We start from the raw sequence: 10,701 nt of genomic DNA, 5'->3' as shown, positions 1-10,701 counted from the left end.
GTATTACCGATCCGCCGGACTCAGGCGAATTGCAGAAAGGGGTTTTGCCGTCCTCTGCTCCTCCGCTCCTCCGTTTCGGGCCCTGGAACTCCCGAACCGCTGGACACAAGCGAATCACGGTCCGGGCTTCTGCTCTCCTCCGCTCCTCACCTCATCCGCTCCAGGCCCTAGTACTCCGTGTCCGCGGGAACCCCCCCCAACCCACAAAAACAAACTCTCACACACACACAAACACACGCACACACACACACACACACACACACACACATACACACGCATACACACACACAAACACACAAACACACACAGACACACCTGAACTCATCATAGCTGTGCTAATAGCATTGGCCGAAACGTTTCCACAACCAAACCAACATTAGCTCATCCACTCATTCACATATGTGTGTGCCCGGAGGTCCGGGAGCTCCAGTCATAAGTCCGGGTGATCTATGTCCGGAGAAGGCTCACATTAGCCGCTCTAAGGGGTCCTGCTGCCCCCCAGCTTCCCGGCCTTTGAGAAGAGACACATAACTCCGCTCTTCCGCTTCTCCGCTATGGGCCCTGGTACTCCCGATCCTCCGAACTCAGGTGAATTGCGTGACGTGCTTCTGCTCTCCTATAAGCCCCTACACACTTCGAACACGGCTGTTATCACCCTGTTACTGCATTTCAATGACACCCATTTGCTTTCGATCTCAGTGTCTGCCACCGTACGGAAAAGCGGGGGGGTGGGGGGTGGGGGGGCATAAGCGCATTCGTGCTGTAAGTAATCAGAAGTTAATAGTGTTAACGGTTTGCGAGAAATTTTTAATGCTAGACAAAAAAAGAAAATTAAAAGGATATAATTAAATAAATAGATAGAAAAATAAAATTAAAAACGAAAAAAAAAAAATTGTGAGGGGAATATAACATGTAATTAAGTTGGCGGTTCACAGGGAATCTCAGACATCAAACTGTTTTTAATTGAACATAAATAGTACACCCAAATATACAAATGTACAAATAAACATAGCAAGTTAGAACTGAATGTCAATGAAACAACCAGGCATGAGGAAGCAACGGACATGAGGACATTTGTTCTGTATGTAATGAGAAGTTAATAGTGTTACAGGTTTGTGAGAAATTTACAGTGCTAGACAAAAAACGAAATTAAAAGGAAATAATTAGATAAATAGATAGACAAATGAAATTAAAACCAAAAAAAAAAAATGCAAGGGGAATACGACATGTAATTAAGTTGGCGATTCACAAGGAATCTCAGACATCAAACTGTATATTTTTTGTTGTTTATATATAAACATATATAAACAAACATATATTGTTTGTTGTTTATTTTTGGGATATATTGAGGAATATTTAATGGAAAGGAGTCACAATCGCTTTTTGACAATGTCGAAGTGTATACGTGGCTATAGAATTTAAAGTTTTCATTAGAAATTATAGCCTCATCTGTAATTTCCTTGTTGTTAAGACGGGCTTCCGCTTTGCTCCGCTCCTCCTCTCCTCCGCTCCTCCGCTCTTCCGCTCCGGGCCCTGGAACTCCCGATCCGCGGGACTTCGGTGAATGCCGGGCCAGTTTTTTGCTCTTCTGCTCTCCTCCCCTCCTCCGCTTCTTCGCTCCCCCGCTTTGGACCCTGGAACTCTTGAACAGGGCCGGGCTTCTGCCCTCCGCCTCTCCTCTGCTCATCCGCTCCAGGCCCTGGCACTCCCTGTGATCCAGTCATTCGCATGTGCGTGCCCGGAGGTCCGGGAGCTCCACTCAAACGTCCGGGGGGGGTAAGGGTAAGGTGTCCTGTCCCCACCCCTCGCCGCCTCTGAGAAGAGAAACATCTCCTCCACTCCTCCGCTCCTCCGCTGCGGAACCAGGTATTACCGATCCGCCGGACTCAGGCGAATTGCAGAAAGGGGTTTTGCCGTCCTCCGCTCCTCCGCTCCTCCGTTTCGGGCCCTGGAACTCCCGAACCGCTGGACACAAGCGAATCACGGTCCGGGCTTCTGCTCTCCTCCGCTCCTCACCTCATCCGCTCCAGGCCCTGGTACTCCGTGTCCGCGGGAACCCCCCCCAACCCACAAAAACAAACTCTCACACACACACAAACACACGCACACACACACACACACACACACACACACACACATACACACGCATACACACACACAAACACACAAACACACAGAGACACACCTGAACTCATCATAGCTGTGCTAATAGCATTGGCCGAAACGTTTCCACAACCAAACCAACATTAGCTCATCCACTCATTCACATATGTGTGTGCCCAGAGGTCCGGGAGCTCCAGTCATAAGTCCGGGTGATCTATGTCCGGAGAAGGCTCACATTAGCCGCTCTAAGGGGTCCTGCTGCCCCCCAGCTTCCCGGCCTTTGAGAAGAGACACATAACTCCGCTCTTCCGCTTCTCCGCTATGGGCCCTGGTACTCCCGATCCTCCGAACTCAGGTGAATTGCGTGACGTGCTTCTGCTCTCCTATAAGCCCCTACACATTTCGAACACGGCTGTTATCACCCTGTTACTGCATTTCAATGACACCCATTTGCTTTCGATCTCAGTGTCTGCCACCGTACGGAAAAGCGGGGGGTGGGGGGTGGGGGGGCATAAGCGCATTCGTGCTGTAAGTAATCAGAAGTTAATAGTGTTAACGGTTTGCGAGAAATTTTTAATGCTAGACAAAAAAAGAAAATTAAAAGGATATAATTAAATAAATAGATAGAAAAATAAAATTAAAAACGAAAAAAAAAAAATTGTGAGGGGAATATAACATGTAATTAAGTTGGCGGTTCACAGGGAATCTCAGACATCAAACTGTTTTTAATTGAACATAAATAGTACACCCAAATATACAAATGTACAAATAAACATAGCAAGGTAGAACTGAATGTCAATGAAACAACCAGGCATGAGGAAGCAACGGACATGAGGACATTTGTTCTGTATGTAATGAGAAGTTAATAGTGTTACAGGTTTGTGAGAAATTTACAGTGCTAGACAAAAAACGAAATTAAAAGGAAATAATTAGATAAATAGATAGACAAATGAAATTAAAACCAAAAAAAAAAAATGCAAGGGGAATACGACATGTAATTAAGTTGGCGATTCACAAGGAATCTCAGACATCAAACTGTATATTTTTTGTTGTTTATATATAAACATATATAAACAATCATATATTGTTTGTTGTTTATTTTTGGGATATATTGAGGAATATTTAATGGAAAGGAGTCACAATCGCTTTTTGACAATGTCGAAGTGTATACGTGGCTATAGAATTTAAAGTTTTCATTAGAAATTATAGCCTCATCTGTAATTTCCTTGTTGTTAAGACGGGCTTAGCTTTGCTCCGCTCCTCCTCTCCTCCGCTCCTCCGCTCTTCCGCTCCGGGCCCTGGAACTCCCGATCCGCGGGACTTCGGTGAATTCCGGGCCAGTTTTTTGCTCTTCTGCTCTCCTCCCCTCCTCCGCTTCTTCGCTCCCCCGCTTTGGACCCTGGAACTCTTGAACAGGGCCGGGCTTCTGCCCTCCGCCTCTCCTCTGCTCATCCGCTCCAGGCCCTGGCACTCCCTGTGATCCAGTCATTCGCATGTGCGTGCCCGGAGGTCCGGGAGCTCCACTCAAACGTCCGGGGGGGATAAGGGTAAGGGGTCCTGCCCCCCCCCCCTCGCCGCCTCTGAGAAGAGAAACATCTCCTCCACTCCTCCGCTCATCCGCTGCGGAACCAGGTACTACCGATCCGCCGGACTCAGGCGAATTGCAGAAAGGGGTTTTGCTGTCCTCCGCTCCTCCGCTCCTCCGCTCCTCCGCTCCTCCGTTTCGGGCCCTGGAACTCCCGAGCCGCTGGACACAAGCGAATCACGGTCCGGGCTTCTGCTCTCCTCCGCTCCTCACCTCATCCGCTCCAGGCCCTGGTACTCCGTGTCCGCGGGAACCCCCCCCAACCCACAAAAACAAACTCTCACACACACACAAACACACGCACACACACACACACACACACACACACACACAAACACACAAACACACACAGACACACCTGAACTCATCATCGCTGTGCTGATAGCATTGGCCGAAACGTATCCACAACCAAACCAACATTAGCTCATCCAGTCATTCACATATGTGTGTGCCCAGAGGTCCGGGAGCTCCAGTCATAACTCCGGGTGATCTCTGTCCGGAGTAGGCTCACCTTAGCCGGTCTAAGGGGTCCTGCTGCCCCCCAGCTTCCCCGCCTTTGAGAAGAGACACATAACTCCGCTCTTCCGCTTCTCCGCTATGGGCCCTGGTACTCCCGATCCTCTGAACTCAGGTGAATTGCGTGACGTGCTTCTGCTCTCCTATAAGCCCCTACACACTTCGAACACGGCTGTTATCACCCTGTTACTGCATTTCAATGACACCCATTTGCTTTCGATCTCAGTGTCTGCCTCCGTACGGAAAAAGCGGGATGGGTGGGGGGGCATAAGCGCAATCGTGCTGTAAGTAATCAGAAGTTAATAGTGTTAACGGTTTGCGAGAAATTTTTAATGCTAGACAAAAAAAGAAAATTAGAAGGATATAATTAAATAAATAGATAGAAAAATAAAATTAAAAACGAAAAAAAAAAATTGTGAGGGGAATATAACATGTAATTAAGTTGGCGGTTCACAAGGAATCTCAGACATCAAACTGTTTTTAATTGAACATAAATAGTACACCCAAATATACAGATGTACAAATAAACATAGCAAGGTAGAACTGAATGTCAATGAAACAACCAGGGATGAGGAAGCAACGGACATCAGGACATTTGTTCTGTATGTAATGAGAAGTTAATAGTGTTACAGGTTTGTGAGAAATTTACAGTGCGAGACAAAAAAAGAAATTAAAAGGAAGTAATTAAATCAATAGATAGACAAATAAGAAATTAAAACGAAAAAAAAAAAAAAAAATTGCAAGGGGAATGTAACATGTAATCAAGTTGTTGTTTTTTTTTTGTTTTTTTTTTTTACCAAAAAAAAAAGGAACCTCGGACATGGGTAACTATATTTTTTAGTTTTTGGATTTTTCCATAAGTTTTAAGGATTTTTTTTTTTTTTTTTTTATATTTCAAAATCGTTTATGAAGACATTAAAATTTGGGGAGCATTTTTGCATTCTGTTCTTGTGAATGAAGAACTTGGCCAGGCCTAAAAGAACATTGACACAGAGTTCATCTGTTATGTTGCTTATAAGTAAACAGAATGTTATATCATCTTTTGAGAAGGAAACTGGTGACGATGGAATGAGAAGGAGAAAAAATATATGGTCAGTGGTTTCAATGTTGTCTTCACAAAATGTACAAATATTATCTTCAAAATTAAAGCGTACCCTCGATAATTCCTTAGATGGGTAGATGTCAGTCATAATTTTGAAGTGGGTCTCTTTTGCCTTGGGGGTATGGGTAGAGTCAGATACATGGTTCGCAGCGTGGCAATCGATTCCTCATCAAATTTATTTAAAATATCCTTTTTTTTTTTTTTGACGTCCAGGGAATAAGTTTCCTGTGAAACATTTCCTAATAAAGGAGTTGCCGCGCTTTCTGTCCACAATTGAGATTCCCTGGAGTGATAGTCGGGGTAACTGTGGTTGTACGGTTCGGTGCGTCATTATATTTTTGGTCAGGAATACAAATTGTCGAGGCAGTGCGTTTTGTAACTTTAGCAACTCTAATATGGGAGGCTTGAATCTGTGTGTAGTACAGAACTGCTCATTGTCCAGAGGACTGCCAGTGTCATCCATCAAGTCAATTATCGACCATATACCTTTCTCAAAGCATTCCTTGTAAAACAGAGGTTTGTTGCCATGCAGTACATATCGATTGTTCCAAACTATTATACTGTGTGGTGAGAAATTGTGTACGTATATCATTTTCCAGTATAATAATATTTGTTTATGGAACTCTGAACATTTGACAGGAATCTTGTTGATATCCAAGTCAGAGATAAGCAGAAGACTCAGGCCGCCGACTTTGTTGAATAAGTAGTTTGGAGTACAATACCAGAAAGAACGATGAGGTTTGATCCAGGATTTCAACCAGTTCACCTTCAATGTCCCATTCAAGCAGTCCGACTCTATCACTTTCAGCCCTCCTTCACTTGTTTCTTTCACCATATGTGATTTTTCTTAGATGGTGTGGTCTGTTCCTCCAGATAAAGTTGAAATTGATTTGGTTAACAGATTTTACGAGTTGATTTGGAGCAGCATTGGAATACGCTGGGTATATACATCTGGATAAACACATCCATTTTAGTCAAATATATCCGGCCTAATATTGATAAATCTCTCTGGAGCCATATATTAGAATTAAGCTTTACTTTGATTCAGTTTAGATTCAATGTTCCTGGATTGATTTAACGTTTGGTCCTTGGATAGGAAAATGCTCAAGTATTTTATTTCTGATTTCATGGAAACATCGCTGATTTCCTTTAGTGGCGAGTCATGCAGCGCAAGAAGTTTGCATTTCTTTAAGTTTAATGACAATCCTGAAGCCTTGGAGAATGTTTTGGTTGTTTTCAGCACTTATTGGGACTTGATGTTCATTTTTCAAAACTAAGGTTGTGTCATCTGCCAGCAGGCTAATAACAATTTCTGTCCCCAACATTACTTCTGTCCCACACGTATACACACACACACACACACACACACACACACACACACACACACACCTTAATTCCACTCTTTTATATACGCATGTCTGGAGTTCCGGGAGCTCGTTCTCAACGTTCTGGGGATAATCATAGCTGTGCTGATAGCATTGGCCGAAACGTATCCACAACCAAACCAACATTAGCTCATCCACTCATTCACATATGTGTGTGCCCAGAGGTCCGGGAGCTCCAGTCATAAGTCCGGGTGATCTATGTCCGGAGAAGACTCACATTAGCCGGTCTAAGGGGTCCTGCTGCCCCCCAGTTTCCCCGCCTTTGAGAAGAGACACATAACTCCGCTCTTCCGCTTCTCCGCTATGGGCCCTGGTACTCCCGATCCTCCGAACTCAGGTGAATTGCGTGACGTGCTTCTGCTCTCCTATAAGCCCCTACACACTTCGAACACGGCTGTTATCACCCTGTTACTGCATTTCAATGACACCCATTTGCTTTCGATCTCAGTGTCTGCCTCCGTACGGAAAAAGCGGGATGGGTGGGGGGGCATAAGCGCATTCGTGGTGTAAGTAATCAGAAGTTAATAGTGTTAACGGTTTGCGAGAAATTTTTAATTCTAGACAAAAAAAGAAAATTAGAAGGATATAATTAAATAAATAGATAGAAAAATAAAATTAAAAACGAAAAAAAAAAATTGTGAGGGGAATATAACATGTAATTAAGTTGGCGGTTCACAAGGAATCTCAGACATCAAACTGTTTTTAATTGAACATAAATAGTACACCCAAATATACAGATGTACAAATAAACATAGCAAGGTAGAACTGAATGTCAATGAAACAACCAGGGATGAGGAAGCAACGGACATCAGGACATTTGTTCTGTATGTAATGAGAAGTTAATAGTGTTACAGGTTTGTGAGAAATTTACAGTGCGAGACAAAAAAAGAAATTAAAAGGAAGTAATTAAATCAATAGATAGACAAATAAGAAATTAAAACGAAAAAAAAAAAAAAAAAATTGCAAGGGGAATGTAACATGTAATCAAGTTGTTTTTTTTTTTTTGTTTTTTTTTTTTTACCAAAAAAAAAAGGAACCTCGGACATGGGTAACTATATTTTTTAGTTTTTGGATTTTTCCATAAGTTTTAAGGATTTTTTTTTTTTTTTTTTTATATTTCAAAATCGTTTATGAAGACATTAAAATTTGGGGAGCATTTTTGCATTCTGTTCTTGTGAATGAAGAACTTGGCCAGGCCTAAAAGAACATTGACACAGAGTTCATCTGTTATGTTGCTTATAAGTAAACAGAATGTTATATCATCTTTTGAGAAGGAAACTGGTGACGATGGAATGAGAAGGAGAAAAAATATATGGTCAGTGGTTTCAATGTTGTCTTCACAAAATGTACAAATATTATCTTCAAAATTAAAGCGTACCCTCGATAATTCCTTAGATGGGTAGATGTCAGTCATAATTTTGAAGTGGGTCTCTTTTGCCTTGGGGGTATGGGTAGAGTCAGATACATGGTTCGCAGCGTGGCAATCGATTCCTCATCAAATTTATTTAAAATATCCTTTTTTTTTTTTTTGACGTCCAGGGAATAAGTTTCCTGTGAAACATTTCCTAATAAAGGAGTTGCCGCGCTTTCTGTCCACAATTGAGATTCCCTGGAGTGATAGTCGGGGTAACTGTGGTTGTACGGTTCGGTGCGTCATTATATTTTTGGTCAGGAATACAAATTGTCGAGGCAGTGCGTTTCGTAACTTTAGCAACTCTAATATGGGAGGCTTGAATCTGTGTGTAGTACAGAACTGCTCATTGTCCAGAGGACTGCCAGTGTCATCCATCAAGTCAATTATCGACCATATACCTTTCTCAAAGCATTCCTTGTAAAACAGAGGTTTGTTGCCATGCAGTACATATCGATTGTTCCAAACTATTATACTGTGTGGTGAGAAATTGTGTACGTATATCATTTTCCAGTATAATAATATTTGTTTATGGAACTCTGAACATTTGACAGGAATCTTGTTGATATCCAAGTCAGAGATAAGCAGAAGACTCAGGCCGCCGACTTTGTTGAATAAGTAGTTTGGAGTACAATACCAGAAAGAACGATGAGGTTTGATCCAGGATTTCAACCAGTTCACCTTCAATGTCCCATTCAAGCAGTCCGACTCTATCACTTTCAGCCCTCCTTCACTTGTTTCTTTCACCATATGTGATTTTTCTTAGATGGTGTGGTCTGTTCCTCCAGATAAAGTTGAAATTGATTTGGTTAACAGATTTTACGAGTTGATTTGGAGCAGCATTGGAATACGCTGGGTATATACATCTGGATAAACACATCCATTTTAGTCAAATATATCCGGCCTAATATTGATAAATCTCTCTGGAGCCATATATTAGAATTAAGCTTTACTTTGATTCAGTTTAGATTCAATGTTCCTGGATTGATTTAACGTTTGGTCCTTGGATAGGAAAATGCTCAAGTATTTTATTTCTGATTTCATGGAAACATCGCTGATTTCCTTTAGTGGCGAGTCATGCAGCGCAAGAAGTTTGCATTTCTTTAAGTTTAATGACAATCCTGAAGCCTTGGAGAATGTTTTGGTTGTTTTCGGCACTTATTGGGACTTGATGTTCATTTTTCAAAACTAAGGTTGTGTCATCTGCCAGCAGGCTAATAACAATTTCAGTCCCCAGCACGTCTAACTTTTGGATATCGTTGCTCTTTTCAACATAAACGGCTAGCATTTCGGTAGCAATTATAAATAAATAGGGTGAGATGGGGCAACCTTGGGGGATTCCCACATCAACATGGAAGCTCGGAGTGGTGCCGCTTGGCAGGGTGACACAGCTATGAATATTCTCATAGAGCCCACGGATCACATTCCTGAATATTTAACCAAATCCAAAATGTTCGAGCGTTGCTATGATAAATGGATGTTCGACCGAGTCAAAGGCTTTAGAAAAGTCCAAGAAGGATATGCGGCCATTATCTTCAATGCGATACGCCTCTAAACCCATCGCTCGCCCCGACTCGGGGAATCCTAGAGCCTACTTGCACCCCCGCCCTAACTTAACTCCCTCACTCGTGGAGCTCCCTGAGCTCCACACATCCCGGAGCATCACGCCGACTCATTCACATTTGAATGATTGTCTTTATTTTATGTCCGCTAGATAGAGGCATCCGCACATGCGCATCAGTGGAGCTTCAGGCCGGCTGAGGCATGGACTGAAAATCATAAAGACATGTGTGATGAGCTAAAAGGAAGATAAGCATATTTTTATAATAAATGTAAGAAAGAGAGGGTAATGCAGCCTCAGGGCGGCACTGGCCCGTGTCTCTCCAAGCCTGCCTTTGGGGGGGGGGGGGGCACGGAGCAGTGTCTCCCTGTGCCGGTCCCAAGCCCGGATAAATGCAGAGGGTTGCGTCAGGAGGGGCATCCGGCGTAAAACGTTTGCCAAAACCAAACATGCGAGTCAACCATAACTATACCATACCGGATGGGTCGCGGACCGGGTTAACAACGACCGCCATTGGTACTGATGACCTACAGGGTACTAATGGAAATCGGGCTACTGTGGGTCGAAGAACAAGAAGAAGAAGAAGAGGAGGAGTGCGTGTTCGGAAGCAGAGAGAGAGGAGGAAAGGAAAGAGCCTGGGACTGAGAGTAGGGACTTTGAATATTGGGACTATGACAGGAAAAGGTAGAGAGTTGATGGACACGATGCAGAGAAGGAAGCTGGATATACTGTGTGTCCAGGAGACCAGGTGGAAGGGTAGTAAGGCTAGAAGCTTAGGAGCAGGCTTTAAGTTATACTATTATGGTGCTGACAAGAAGAGAAATGGAGTAGGAGTCATCTTGAAGGAGGAGTTCGTAAGGAACGTCCTAGAGGTGAAAAGAATGTCAGATAGACTTATGAGTCTGAAATTGGAAATTGAAGGTGTGATGCTCAGTGTTGTTAGTGGCTATGCGCCACAGGTGGGATGTGAACCTGAAGAGAAGGAGAAGTTCTGGAATGAGTTGGATGAAGTGATGCAGAATATTCCCAGAAATGAGA

The sequence above is a fragment of the Fistularia commersonii genome, unplaced genomic scaffold (genome assembly GCF_037954325.1).
Source record: "Fistularia commersonii isolate RoL2024-O1a breed Wild unplaced genomic scaffold, RoL_Fcom_v1.0 HiC_scaffold_51, whole genome shotgun sequence".
Lineage (NCBI taxonomy): Eukaryota > Metazoa > Chordata > Actinopteri > Syngnathiformes > Fistulariidae > Fistularia > Fistularia commersonii.
This window is presented reverse-complemented; position numbering follows the sequence as displayed.